Source organism: Oncorhynchus keta, chromosome 7, assembly GCF_023373465.1.
Source record: "Oncorhynchus keta strain PuntledgeMale-10-30-2019 chromosome 7, Oket_V2, whole genome shotgun sequence".
Lineage (NCBI taxonomy): Eukaryota > Metazoa > Chordata > Actinopteri > Salmoniformes > Salmonidae > Oncorhynchus > Oncorhynchus keta.
The window spans coordinates 2,244,788-2,256,099 of NC_068427.1; positions in this window are offsets into that span (position 1 = coordinate 2,244,788).

Sequence of the window (11,312 nt, forward strand, 5' to 3'; positions counted from 1 at the left end):
GAGCGTAACTATGATGTGTGGGACCGGGAGCTGTTGGCTGTGGTTAAAGCGTTGAAGGCATGGAGACATTGGCTTGAGGGGGCTAAACACCCTTTCCTCATCTGGACTTACCACCACAACCTGGAGTACATCCGGGTAGCGAGGAGACTGAATCCTCGTCAGGCAAGGTGGGCCATGTTCTTTACCCATTTTGTGTTTACCCTGTCCTACAGACCAGGTTCCCAGAATACGAAGGCAGACGCACTGTCCCGGCTGTATGACACAGAGGAGTGGCCCATGGATCAGACTCCCATACTCCCGGCCTCTTGCCTGGTAGCGCCGGACGTGTGGGAGTTGGATGCGGACATTGACAGCAGACGTTGCGTACAGAACCCGCTCCCCTCCAGTGTCCGATTGGACGTATGTACGTTCTGTCTGCTGTCCGTGTCCAGTTGATCTATTGGGCCCACACGTCACCCTCCTCTGGTCATCCGAGGATCGGCCGGAAGTACTGGTGGCCCACCTTGGCTAAGGACGTGAGGATCTATGTTTCCTCCTGCTCGGTATGTGCCCAGTCTTGTCGTCTCCTCCCTCTGCCCGGTCTTCCTATGGCCCTACAGACTGTGGAAGCCCTGTTTACTCACGTCTTCTGGCACTACAGGGTGCCTGAGGATATAGTGTCTGATCGGGTTCCCCAGTTCATGTTGAGAGTCTGGAAGGCGTTCACGGAACGTCTGGGGGTCTCGATCAGCCTTGCCTCGGGTTTTCACCTCGAGAGTAATGGGCAGGGGGAGAGAGTCAAACAGGATGTGGGCAGGTTTCTGCGGTCCTATTGCTAGGACCGACCGCGGGAGTGGGTGACGTTCATGCCCTGGGCCGAGATGGCGCAGAACTCGCTTCGCCAGTCCTCCACTATACTCTGCCCATTTCAGTGCGTATTGGGGTACCAGCCAGCTCTGGCGCTGTGGCATCAGGGTCAGACCGAGGCTCCTGCGGTGGATGACTGGTTCAGGAGCGCGGAGGAGACATGGGAGGCCGCCCGTGTACACCTCCAGCGAGCCGCGCTTCGCCAGAAAACCAACGCGGACCATCACCGCAGTGAGACCCTGGTGTTCGCACCGGGGGACCGGGTCTGGCTCTCGACCCGAGACCTGCCCCTCCACCTGCCCTGCTGGAAGCCGGGTCCGCGGTCTGTGGGGCCCTTCAAAGTCCTGAGGAGGGTGAACGAGGTATGTTACAGATTACAGCATCCCTCTGATTATCGTATTAACCCCTTGTTCCATGTGTCTCTCCTCAGGCCGGTGGTTGCTGGTCTGCTCCAGGAATCTGAGGTGCGGGAGGTCCCTCTCTTTGGACATCGAGGGAGCCCAAGCATACATCGTTCGTTCCATCCTGGATTCGAGGCGTCTGGCAGGGGACCTTCAGTACCTCGTGGAGTGGGAGGGGTACGGTCCGGAGGAGAGGTGTTGGGTTCCGGTGGCGGATGTTTTGGATCCCGATCCGCTGCGGGAGTTTCACCGTCACCGGCCGGATCGCCCTGTGCCTCGCCCTCCAGGTCGTCCCCAAGGCCGATGTCTGCGCGCCGCTGGAGCCGTGCGTCAAGGGGGGTACTGTCACAACTTCCGCCGACGTCGGCGCCTCTCCTTGTTCGGGTGGCGTTCAGCGCTCGACGTCACAGGCTTTCTAGCCATCACCACTCCATTTTTCATATGTCCATTTGTTTTGTCTTGTTCCATACACACCTGGTTTTCATTCCCCAATCAATCTACATGTATTTAGTCCTCTGTTCCCTATCATGTCTTTGTGTGTAATTGTACATTGGTAACGGTGTATGTTCACGCGCGATACTTTTATAATTTACGTTCTGTGTTTTTGGGCACTTATGTCATTTTTTGTGCCTTTTGTTGAACTAAATAAACGTGCGCCTGTTTACTCTGCTCTCCTGCACCTGACTTCGCCTCCCTTACACCGCCTTAACAACCAAGCTCAAAGGGATATTCAATGTCTGCTTTTGTTATTTTTACCCATCTACCAATAGGTGCCCTTCTTTGTGAGGCATTGGAAAACCTCCCTGGTATTTGTCGTTGAATCTGTTCAAAATGTACTGCTCGATTGAGGGACTTTATAGATAATTTTATGTGTGAGTACAGAGTTGAGGTAGTCATTCACAAATCATGTTACACACTATTGTTGAACACAGAGTGTTCACAAGTTAAGCACATTTTTAGGCTTGCCACAACAAAAGGGATGAATACATATTGACTCGAAATTTGACTTGCCATTGTTTATTAATTTGTAAATATTTGTAAAAACAGAATTCCACTTTGGCATTATGGGATATTCTGTGTAGGCCAGTGACACAATCTCAATTTTTCCATTTAAAATTCAGGCAGTAACACAACAACATTTGGAAAAAGTCAAGGGGTGTGAATACATTCTGAAGGCATCCCTGTTCTGGTTGGGATATGTACGTACAGTCACTGTGGGGAGGACGTCATCGATGCACTTATTAATGAAGCCGGTGACTGATGTGGTAAACTCCAAAATGCCATTGGATGAATCTCATAACCTATTCCAGTCTGTTCTAGGGAAACAATCCTGTAGCTTAGCAACAACTTAATTGGAACACTTCCGTATTGAGCGCGTCACTGGTACTTACTGTTTGAGTTTTTGCTTGTAAGCAGGAATCAGAAGGATAGAGTTATGGTTAGATTTGCCAAATGGAGGACGAGGGAAAGCTTTGTATACGTCTCTGTGTGTGGAGTAAAGATAATCAAGAGTTTTTTCGCCTCTAGTTGCACAGGTGCATGATGGTAGAAATTATGATTTCAGTTTCCTTCACTAAAATCACAGGCCTCTAGGAGCGCCGCCTCTGGGGGAGAGTTTTCTTGTTTGCTTATGACACTATACAGCTGGTTGAGTGCGGTCTTAGTGCCAGCATCTGTTTGTGGTGTCAGTAGACAGCTACAAAAAATATAGATGAAATAGTACGGTCTACAGCTTTTCATGAGGTATTCTAACTCAGGCGAGCAGAACCTTGAGACATTCTTAATATTAGAGATTGCGCACAAAGAGACACATAACACCCCCTTCAGGCTGCACATGCTGCCGTTCTGTCTTTCCGATGTATAGAAAAAACAGCTAGGTTTATATTTTCAGCCACAACTCGGAGAATCATTGAATATTACAGTTCTTAAGATCACGTTGATAGGATAGACTTTAATGGAGCTCATCCAGTTTGTTATGCAGTGATTGCACATTCACCAATAGGATAGAGGGTAGAGGCTCAGCCAAAGTAGTCTTGTCAGGTAACCTGCACACCTGTCTCTATAATGCTGCCTCTTCCTCCTTTGAATGTCAGGGATTTGGGTCTGAATTGCTGAATTATTGAATGTACCAAATCAAACATTAAACCTCAAACAATTCATGGTAATTCATGGTAACCTTAACCTCTTAAGACTAGGCCTCAATACTGCCCCCTTTGGAGGAAGTGCGTGCCCATAGTAAACTGAAAATGTTTTTTCCCAAAATTGCTAATATATGCATATAATAATTATTATTGAATAGAAAACACTCTAAAGTTTCTAAAACCGTTTAAATTATGTCTGTATGTAAAGCAGAACTCTCAGGGCAGCCTTTCTCCCAAACTCTCTCTTGTCAAGAGAAAAGTTGGGTCAACTTTGACGTCATCGCCCCCACCCTTCCCAGGCAGCTACCGATCTGGGAACAGAATGTAAATGTGCAGCGCGATGCTTGCTTTCAAATGGCGCGTTCATTGTGAGAATCCCGCGAGCCCTCGTCGTTTGGCGGGCGAAAATGTTAGTGTCACTCTCCAATACATGCACTCTATTGCGCGCGGACGATTTGGGGCACGTTCTTTTCCAAGGAACAGCAATTGAAGGCGGTTTGTCTGTTCGCACTGATCATTGTTTTACATGCTAAAAACATCATAAAGCTCGATTCTGCACATAGTTTGACCAGTTTAGTCGACATATAATATGTAAATTTGAAGTTTTGATGCGCAAGAGTGTGGGATCAGAAGTCATTTTGGGTGCATTTCAGCTGAAGCTGTTAGCATATGCTAATACAGAGACACACAACGTGAAACCAAACGATGTATTGGGTAAGTATGACTCCTTCTACGTCTTCTGATCGAAGAACATCAAAGGTAAGGGAATATTTATGTGGTTATTTTGGGTTTCTGTGGACTCCAAACGTAGAGGAGACATACTGCTAATATCTGAGCGCCGTCTCATTGTATAGCCAGTGAATGAATTCTGTAACGTTAAAAATAAATGTAATACAGCGGTTGCGTTAAGAAGAAGTGTATCTTTGTAACTAGCGTCTGCTAAATGACTTAAATGTAAATGTAAATGTATATGTAGAACATGTATATTTAGTCATGTTTATTGCTTGTTATCTGACGTTATCTGTCGGAGCTATCATCATTTCTCCGGACATTTGAGTAGCATTTTTTGAAATGTCGTCATTGTAAACAGAGATTTATGGATATAAATGGCATATTATTGAAAAAGAAAATGTATTGTGTAACATGTACTATTACTGTCATCTGATGAAGATTTTCAAAAGGTTAGTGAATGATTTATTTTTTAATCCTGCTTTTATAATTTTATATTTTCTGGGACAAAATGGCTGCCTCTCGTCTTTTGTTTCGGTGGTGGTCTAATATAAATATGTGCTATGTTTTCGCCGTAAAACATTTTAGAAATCTGACTTGCTGGGTAGATGAACAAGGTGTTTATCTTTAATTTGAGCTATTGGACTTGTTAATGTGTGGAGGTTAAATATTTCTAAGAATATTTTTTTGCATTTTGCGTTATGGTAATGAGCTTGAGCCGTAGTCACGATACCGGATCCAGGATGGGTCGCCGCAAGAAGTTAAACAACTAAATTAGACCCAACGGTTATTTAAAACAGTCATTTATTTGCTGAAATGTGTGCCATTGCTCGGCTATTAAAAGGGACAGGTGGCTCTGTTTTGAATTTAAGTTTTACAGTACTCATAATGATTTTCTGACACATTTGCATAGTTCACTGCCTGTAAATACACAGTATAAGCCAGAACAATGTGAATGTCTTCATCCAGTTCCTGCACAGGGTAGGCCCAGGACATCGATGTCTGTGGGCTTGTCGTTGGTACCGCTGTGAGGAACGCAGAAGATTAAGACGGGTCTTCCTCCATGTAAGCCGACAGCGTCTGATGAACTTCAAGGCTGAAGGCACTCCGACTTCAGAGAACAATGGAGGGGCATAGCCAAACTGACTCTCGTGTGGGGACATACCAGTGGAGGAGGAGCGCAAGGTGTTGTGCGTGTACTCGGCCCAAACAATGAAGGACGACCATGTGGACGGGTTGTTGGAGGCCATACATATGAGGGCAGTATCGTAGTTCCTCTTGGCCAGGAGAAGCCGGTGTGAGAAGAAGGCACAAGGGTGGAGCTTCTTGTCTTCACCCCTCTGAGACAGGACAGCTCCAACACCAACCTCTGATGCGTCTACCTCCACCACAAAAGGTTAATCCGCAGTCGGTAGTGTCAGGATGGGAGCAGAGAGGATGCGCTGCTTGAGTCCTTGGAAGGCCGTCTCAGCTTCTTTTCCCCACAGAAACCTTGCGTTGCCACCCTTGGTTAAAGCTGAGAGAGGGGCTGCCACTAAGCTGAAGTTCTTGATGAACTTGCGGTAAAAGTTTGTGAAGCCCAGGAAACGCTGAACTTCCTTAAAAACCTCTTGAGGATAGGGAGACGCTAGCGTCTTGCCTGGGGAAATGGAGAGCGCCAGATTCAAATAAAATGCTTTAAAATTCAAACTTTCATTAAATCACACATGTAAGATACTCAATTAAAGCTACACTCGTTGTGAATCCAGCCAACATGTCAGACTTTTAAAATGCTTTTCGGCAAAAGCATAAGAAGATATTATCTGATAGCCTGCACCATATGCACCAGCAGTAAACAAAGGAACTAGCCTGGCAGGCGCTACACAAAACGCTGAAATAAAATATAAAATATGCATGACCTTTTACAAGCTTTTTTGTTGGCACTCCAATATGTCCCATAAACATCACAATTGGTCCTTTTGTACGATTAATTCCGTCCATATATATCGAAAATGTCCATTTATAAAGCCCGTTTGATCCATAAAAGAACAGCAACCTCACTACAAAATATTTCAAAAGTTGCCTATAAACTTTGCCAAAATATTTCAAACTACTTTTGTAATACAACGTTAGCTATTTTTAAACGTTAATAATCGATCAAATTGTAGACGGGGCAATCTGTATTCAATACATGAACTAAAAGAAAAAAACTCACAGTTTGGGATTTAAATCCCGGCTGGGATTTACTTGTCCCATTGCACTCTAGCTATTCCTTGTGGCAGGCCAGCACCTGAAAGCTCAAACTTCGGTCTCCAGCCGGTACAGTGTTTCCTCTGACACATGGGTACAGCTGGCTTCTAGGTTAAGCGAGCAATGTAATAATTTTTGTAACTTGTTAAACCGAATCTCTTTCTCTGAGCAATTGTATTAGTATAAAACAATTTCCCCCTTTTTTGCATACAATATAGCTCAGTTTTTGAATGATTTATTTTCTGCATTCATTATTTGCGCACCTTTATCAACGCTGTCAACAATTTCAGACCCCATTGTAAGAGGAGCAAGCCTCTGAAAGCACAGTTATGTGTTTCCCCCAGGTCTGCCTGAGTGGAAGGTTTAGTGGAATTTTTTGTTAATCATAAAAAAAGAGTCCAAGCGGATGTGGGAGATTGGAAATGGAGAGATGATGAGAAAAAAGAAAGAATGTTAGAGAAAAGAAAGGCGAGAGTTAGGAGAGAGAGAGTGAGAGAGAGAGAAAGCAGTGGGTGGAAGAGGGGGAGAGATGGATGAGTGGCGAGAGGGAGGGGAGAACATCACTGATTGGAATGATGGAAGGGGAATGAGAAATTGAGAGAGAGCGAATGTGAGTAGCAGGACTTCATTGGCCTCAAAGTTGCAACTGGGTCCGTTTTATATGGCCGTAATCCGAGGGAGCTGTTGGTTCTGGCTGGGGAAATTTGTGCACTGTGTGGAACAGGATCTTTGAAGTGTTCCACTTTAATCAATGCAGATGTTGCACAAAGCAAAACTAAAATAAAGAGTTTTTAGCCAAAACGGCTATGCCTTGTTAATTTTGTTTTACTAACATCTGTAGTCATTGTTTACAGGGTAACGGAGCACAATCTTGGGTAGAAACCCGGCAGAAGCACAAAAAGTGAGTATGGGGGACTTGCTAAAGGGCCTTGAAATACGAGGTTATACTTCCAAGCTCTTGAGAGTGATTTTCACTACTGGGCATTTTTTATATATAGTTTTTGTCATTACAACATACAAGTCAAAATAATGTAAACAAAGTCTACTGAAAGCAGGTGATTCCACACAGGTTTGGTTTCTGAGTTGATTAAGAAATTAACCTCCCATCATGCTTAAGGTCATGTATAAAAATGCTTGGCAGGCCATTATTTTGGCTACCATGGCTATGCCACAATGACTGTATATATGAATGGACAAATCCATTGATCACGTGACAGCATTCATTCCTATGTGAAGACTCAATAGCACATTGAAGCCAATGAAGTCGGTTAAGATGGCGTCTCATGGAGACATAACATTCGCAGTTTGAGCTACTTCAGGAAGTGACATTGCAGGTTAGCTCAGTGCTGACCCCTCTCATTGAGTAACTCACGTTGAAGACCAACCACGGGTATTGCAGGCTGCCATTAGCAACTAAATTATCCTCATAACTTCTTCTGTGTGCGATTAAAAATGTAATCGGTTCAAGGACGTACAGTATTCACAGCACTTTTTCCATTTACATTTACATTTAAGTCATTTAGCAGACGCTCTTATCCAGAGCGACTTACAAATTGGTGCATTCACCTTATGACATCCAGTGGAACAGCCACTTTACAATAGTGCATCTAAATCTTTTAAGGGGGGTGAGAAGGATTACTTTATCCTATCCTAGGTAATCCTTAAAGAGGTGGGGTTTCAGGTGTCTCCGGAAGGTGGTGATTGACTCCGCTGTCCTGGCGTCGTGAGGGAGTTTGTTCCACCATTGGGGGGCCAGAGCAGCGAACAGTTTTGACTGGGCTGAGCGGGAACTGTACTTCCTCAGTGGCAGGGAGGCGAGCAGGCCAGAGGTGGATGAACGCAGTACCCTTGTTTGGGTGTAGGGCCTGATCAGAGCCTGGAGGTACTGAGGTGCCGTTCCCCTCACAGCTCCGTAGGCAAGCACCATGGTCTTGTAGCGGATGCGAGCTTCAACTGGAAGCCAGTGGAGAGAGCGGAGGAGCGGGGTGACGTGAGAGAACTTGGGAAGGTTGAACACCAGACGGGCTGCGGCGTTCTGGATGAGTTGTAGGGTTTAATGGCACAGGCAGGGAGCCCAGCCAACAGCGAGTTGCAGTAATCCAGACGGGAGATGACAAGTGCCTGGATTAGGACCTGCGCCGCTTCCTGTGTGAGGCAGGGTCGTACTCTGCGGATGTTGTAGAGCATGAACCTACAGGAACGGGCCACCGCCTTGATGTTAGTTGAGAACGACAGGGTGTTGTCCAGGATCACGCCAAGGTTCTTAGCGCTCTGGGAGGAGGACACAATGGAGTTGTCAACCGTGATGGCGAGATCATGGAACGGGCAGTCCTTCCCGGGAGGAAGAGCCGCTCCGTCTTGCCGAGGTTCAGCTTGAGGTGGTGATCCGTCATCCACACTGATATGTCTGCCAGACATGCAGAGATGCGATTCGCCACCTGGTCATCAGAAGGGGAAAGGAGAAGATTAATTGTGTGTCGTCTGCATAGCAATGATAGGAGAGACCATGTGAGGTTATGACAGAGCCAAGTGACTTGGTGTATAGCGAGAATAGGAGAGGGCCTAGAACAGAGCCCTGGGGGACACCAGTGGTGAGAGCGCGTGGTGAGGAGACAGATTCTCGCCACGCCACCTGGTAGGAGCGACCTGTCAGGTAGGACGCAATCCAAGCGTGGGCCTCGCCGGAGATGCCCAACTCGGAGAGGGTGGAGAGGAGGATCTGATGGTTCACAGTATCGAAGGCAGCCGATAGGTCTAGAAGGATGAGAGCAGAGGAGAGAGAGTTAGCTTTAGCAGTGCTCAGTGCTAATTCAGGAGGGAGGAGAAGGTGGCAAAGAGCTTCCTATGGTTAGAGGCAGATGCTTGGAATTTAGAGTGGTAGAAAGTGGCTTTAGCAGCAGAGACAGAGGAGGAAAATGTAGAGAGGAGGGAGTGAAAGGATGCCAGGTCCGCAGGGAGGCGAGTTTTCCTCCATTTCCGCTCGGCTGCCCCGGAGCCCTGTTCTGTGAGCTCGCAATGAGTCGTCGAGCCACGGAGCGGGAGGGGAGGACCGAGCCGGCCTGGAGGATAGGGGACATAGAGAGTCAACGGATGCAGAAAGGGAGGAGAGGAGGGTTGAGGAGGCAGAATCAGGAGATAGGTTGGAGAAGGTTTGAGCAGAGGGAAGAGATGATAGGATGGAAGAAGAGAGAGTAGCGGGGGAGAGAGAGCGAAGGTTGGGACGGCGCGATACCATCCGAGTAGGGGCAGTGTGGGAAGTGTTGGATGAGAGTGAGAGGGAAAAGGATACAAGGTAGTGGTCGAAGACTTGGAGGGGAGTTGCAATGAGGTTAGTCGAAGAACAGCATCTAGTAAAGATGAGGTCGAGCATATTGCCTGCCTTGTGAGTAGGGGGGGAAGGTGAGAGGGTGAGGTCAAAAGAGGAGAGGAGTGGAAAGAAGGAGGCAGAGAGGAATGAGTCAAAGGTAGACGTGGGGAGGTTAAAGTCACCCAGAACTGTGAGAGGTGAGCCGTCCTCAGGAAAGGAGCTTATCAAGGCATCAAGCTCATTGATGAACTCTCCGAGGGAACCTGGAGGGCGATAAATGATAAGGATGTTAAGCTTGAAAGGGCTGGTAACTGTGACAGCATGGAATTCAAAGGAGGCGATAGACAGATGGGTAAGGGGAGAAAGAGAGAATGACCACTTGGGAGAGATGAGGATCCCGGTGCCACCACCCCGCTGACCAGAAGCTCTCGGGGTGTGCGAGAACACGTGGGCGGACGAAGAGAGAGCAGTAGGAGTAGCAGTGTTATCTGTGGTGATCCATGTTTCCGTCAGTGCCAAGAAGTCGAGGGACTGGAGGGAGGCATAGGCTGAGATGAACTCTGCCTTGTTGGCCGCAGATCGGCAGTTCCAGAGGCTATCGGAGACCTGGAACTCCACGTGGGTCGTGCACGCTGGGACCACCAGATTAGGGTGGCCGCGGCCACGCGGTGTGGAGCGTTTGTATGGTCTGTGCAGAGAGGAGAGAACAGGGATAGACAGACACATAGTTGACAGGCTACAGAAGAGGCTACGCTAATGCAAGGAGATTGGAATGACAAGTGGACTACACGTCTCGAATGTTCAGAAAGTTAAGCTTATGTAGCAAGAATCTTATTGACTAAAATGATTAAAATGATACAGTACTGCTGAAGTAGGCTAGCTGGCAGTGGCTGCGTTGTTGACTTTGTAGGCTAGCTGGCAGTGGCTGCGTTGTTGACACTACACTAATCAAGTCGTTCCGTTGAGTGTAATAGTTTCTACAGTGCTGCTATTCGGGGGCTTTTATTGTGTTAGCGCCTGAATTTAAAATTGCTAACTTTTTACTCCATACATTTTCCCTGACACCTAAAAGTACTCCTTACATTTTGAATGCTTCGCAGGAATGGTCCAATTCATGGGTGAATCAAGAGATTATCCCTGGTCATCCCTACTGACTCACAAAACAGTGTTGGTGCATGCCCCTGGCTAGCCATAAATAAAATAAAAAACAAGAAAATTGTGCTTTCTGGTTTGCTTAATTTAAGGAATTTGAAATCATATATACTTCAACTTTTGACACTTAAGTATGTTTTAGCAATTGCATTTACTTTTGATACTTCAGTATATTTAAAACCAAATACTTTTAGACTTTTACTCAAGTAGTATTTTACTTGGTGACTTTCACTTGAGTCATTTTCTTTGAAGGTATCTTTATTGTTATTCAAGTATGACAATTGGGTACTTTTTCCACCACTGGACATTTGAATAGCAACTGAAGATGAGTAAAAGCTGCGAGTTGCTGACTGAATTTCTACGGTTCATGGATATGAAGGGCCTGATCAGCTCTTCAAATTCAACATTTCTAACAGCATCCCCTTATCAGCATCCTATCTTGAATGAAAAAATGTGCTACTGTATTACATCTGGCTAAGTATCTTTCTGTGTTTAAGATGGGAAAGT